Below are 4,294 nucleotides of genomic sequence, written 5' to 3'. Positions count from 1 at the left end.
TCTATTTTTTGCCCTTTTTTAGATCCGTTTTCAGCAAATGTTGCTTGGGTTTTGCCCTAAAAAATCACATATTTCTTAACAACACAAGCTCTGATATCATTTTCCATGAAAATCCCTCAAGAAATCTCTGATTCTAGGCTCAGAAAATAACCAAACAAACACCAATCAACCGGCTCAACCCAACAACCCTTAACACTTTGGTTACCTTAGTCTTACCTCCACAAAGGAGACACTTGGTGGTGGTACTTGCCAGCTATAAATGTAGAAAGAAAAAAAACATTGGTTGAATCTCTCTGGAATTCACCCTAAAATCGGATGCCCTTTCACTCCTCCTTCGGCTACCTCTCTCTTGCAACAATACACACCCACATAGAGAAAAAACATACAACTATGTTTATATAGGCATTAGGTTTAGTTTTTAGCCAACACTTACTCATAATAGGCCATGTCAATGGGCTAACAATAACCAAATCCATACATTAACCAAGCTACCAACCCAACTCAAACTTAGGCCCTTCAAAGGTGTGTTAATTGTTTTCGAGTCGAGCCATCACTTTGGTGCTGATAAAAAAATCGACAACTATTTTAAATCAACACTCGAGATTTATTGGGTATCAAAACCGAACAGGTAATTTTGTGAAGCGATTATGGAAGAGTTCTTCACAGATATTCCCAAAACATAGGCAAGTCAGTCAACTCCTTTAGGTGGAGAACCCAATATGTGTGAGCAAGGTTGATCATCTTCAGTCCTTCTGTGCTAAGGGAATTGTTGGGCATTGGTAAAGTTTTAGAAACGAGTGATGAAGAATTGACAAATAATGGTGTTTCCTTGGATGTGATTGGGATGAATTGGCTAGAAAACATTGACAATTTACCTACTACCAAACTTGTGTCAAAGTATAAAATCATTGAATTCCTCATTCATAACCATGATACACTGACCCACTACTCTAATATGTCACATGAGAGGAAAGTTATGTTGTAAAATAGGAATTTGAGGTTGGGTTAGATTAGATAAAGTTGATTATTAGAAGGATCATCTGTAAGGGACCCAAAAGAGCCAAATAGTACAAACATCCCTATCCCTAGTTTGGTCCACCATTTCCTAGTTGATTTTGGAATTCCTACATTGCCCATGACTAACATTCTAGAGATATACCCATTCTAGAGATGTCAGAATTTGCTAATTTGAATGGATGCCAAATCCAATTTCCAGAGTGTTCAACATGTGTTGACTTCGAAGAATTCTGAAAGACTGGAGATTACTATGAAGCAGTTCACGATTGTCAAAAATCAGGTGGTTTAATTTTCTTGTGTACTCAAAAATTCTGAAATGAGTTTAATGTTTTTCACATGTTTTTGGAGAGACTTACCTACCTGGGTGATGGAATAATTAAAGAAGCATGGAAGAAGAGTGACATTGGCCTTGCAGAATATCAACCTCAGGATACACCTGCAAGTTCTACCCAAGTTGTACAGCTTTTGACCTCTCTCTAGGTCAGACTAAAGCTGTGGATACTTCAGAACCTATTGCTTTCCGCAAACATGGTGATGATCCCTAGACATTTGGTACAAAGAAATCAAAGAAGCAGTTATGCCTTCTAGTTCTACCCCCTGATCTCTAACTTCTTTGCTAACACTACACCAAAAATCACTTTTGCAACGGGCAAAAAACGTTGCTGTAAACCTATCGCAACGTTCAAGCTTTTGTTGTAGGTTTCAATGTTGCCGTAGAGCGAAGAGTTTTAGCAACGTTCATTGCGCGTTGCGGAAACTTGGTTTTGGCAACGTGCATTGAACGTTGCCAAAACATCTTTCGGCAACGTTCATTGCATGTTGCGAAAATCCAGTTTCGACAACGTGCATTGAACGTTGCCAAAACACCCTTTCAACAACGTGAAATGCACGTTGCAAATGAGGCTTTTGATAACGTTCAATGAACATTGCAAATGAGACTTTTTTGCAACGTTCAATGAACGTTGCCGTAGGTCGTTTACAATTTTTTTTTTTCTATTTGTATAACAATTTACCAAATCAACCACAAAATGAAAAAGACTTTTTAGGCCTTCAATTGATATAATTTTATTAATCCATACCAAATAGTCAAAATACATCATTGTAATAAATCGAAGAACATATTGCCCATCAAATAAACATCATCTTACACTCCTCTTAAACAACAAAAAATTATTGTATAAAAGAAGATAATTTAGAACTTGTTGTCTTCAAATCGTTGGGTTGGCTAGCTCTAAAAAATCATTTCCGTTACTTTCTTCTTGGCCTGCACCTATCTTTTGAATGCAATGGGTAAATTCAACCTTCATGATCGCCACAGAGAAGCTTGTCCTCAGAAAACTTAGATCGAGTATGAATCTGAGTTCAGATAATACAATAGAGATTTAGTTATCTATTGAAATAAGTTAAAGGCTGAAGAAAACATAAACTGGCTGAAGGCGTAGAATATGTAACAGATTTTTATGAATGTATTGGTCAAGACTAAAATTGGTCCATAGACTGATGATGCTTGTACTTAAAGAGAACATGAAAACTCACGGCCAATATGTTATCAATCATACTTCAAGCAATCTACTCCAGAAACAATTTGGTCATGATGTCATAAGAGAAAGAAAAGAAAGAAACAAAGCAATAATCAGAAAAAGCTTTCTCACTAAAGACAGGTATGACAACTCGTGCAAATATTACTAAGTTCAATATAACATCTACTACGAAAACACTAGAACATAAAATGAAAGTCAAAATTCTTGCTGATAAATTTCATATCATGGCTAGCATCATGAATTGTTACTAATTCAAAAAATAGCGCATATACACAAAAAAGACAAAACAAAATAATTTGCAAAGCATCTTCTTTATCGCATCTTACTATTGCCCCCATTTAATCAAAATACTATGTATATATTTATCCTTTGATAAGCCCTATTCTTCCCATTCTCACTAGTGTCATCAAGGCGACATGATATATATCTTACATGCTAAAAATCTAAATACACCATCATCAAGCTCTATTTTCAAAACTGCTATTACACAAAAATTTAAACTATTAATTTCAAAATTGGTCGAACCAATCAATTTAGACAGAATTTAGTGGAGGTAGTCAAAATACAGATGTATATCTATTTAACTGTAGGGAAAGGCAAAAGGTGGATGCATGAAAGTATCGTACATGAATTGATCTTTTCGCAGACTCGGGAAATTTCATCTGGCCTTTTGTTACTTGACTTTTTAAGGGAGAGAATATAAAAACTCACATTCCTAATTCATTTTTAGGGATAAACACTTCATATAGAAATTTAAATAAATAAGAAAAGAATAAAGAAGCAAAAAAGAAAAAAACTAGTCGATCGAATTGCTCACTCTCTCCAACCACACCTCCATTCTCTGAACTGAACTGAAGAGAATGAAGAGCGTGAGGCAAAGCTGGACGCTTGTTGTCCATGTCTGATGGAACCAGAACGGAAATTCTCCAATCCGATAAGCATCCACAAAGACATAGTTCATTATTTCACCACTTGAATGAATCAGCTTAGCAGCATTAGACAATCTCAGTTGCATCTTGTAAATGGCTGCTGTTAGTAAAGATCTTACCTTTAGACCAATTAGTCGGCTCCTAAAGTACCGTTGTCTTTGAGATAAGGATTCAAGGCTCTTCGTAAAGAAAAGCAATATGGCCAATACATATCCCTCGTACTTAAAACTTTCTTTACCTTCGGCAATATTGATGAAGGCATTAAGAAGAAGCAGACCAGCAGAAAGAGTAATTACCTTTAGCAGTGCAAAAAACCCAGACACGAAGATCTCTTTCTAGTAGCATATAAGGATAGTCTTTAAGATTGAGGGTTTGACTGATGGATTGGTATGTTTTTGTCTATTAAAAATCTCTGTGAATAGCAAGTAACACGACTGTGCTCGATCATCCTCTCCTAACTTTGGTATATCCTCGTCCTCAAGAGTTTTCTCCCTTCCCCTTTTCATCAGTGGATTCAACCACCAAAATGATAGTTTACTGAAAAATCCGGCTTTTGCAAATAGAGTGACATCACTGATAGAATGAGTTTTACAGGCGCCATTTTCGGCACCAATGAGCATAAAGATCATTTCCATCATTATCTTCATATCGGTAGCTTGTACAAGTACAAAACAACAACAAACTAGATCCAACTAAAGACAGAACATCTAAAACTATCTTAATCAACAGCTTCTTTCTAATAACGGCAATAACAATGGACGCAGCACAAGTAATTCCGGCAAATATGAAAGCTAGAATGGATAACAG

This window comes from Olea europaea, chromosome 9 (assembly GCF_002742605.1).
Source record: "Olea europaea var. sylvestris chromosome 9, O_europaea_v1, whole genome shotgun sequence".
Lineage (NCBI taxonomy): Eukaryota > Viridiplantae > Streptophyta > Magnoliopsida > Lamiales > Oleaceae > Olea > Olea europaea.
The sequence above is the reverse complement of the archived record's forward strand: the minus strand, read 5'-3'. Positions refer to the sequence as shown.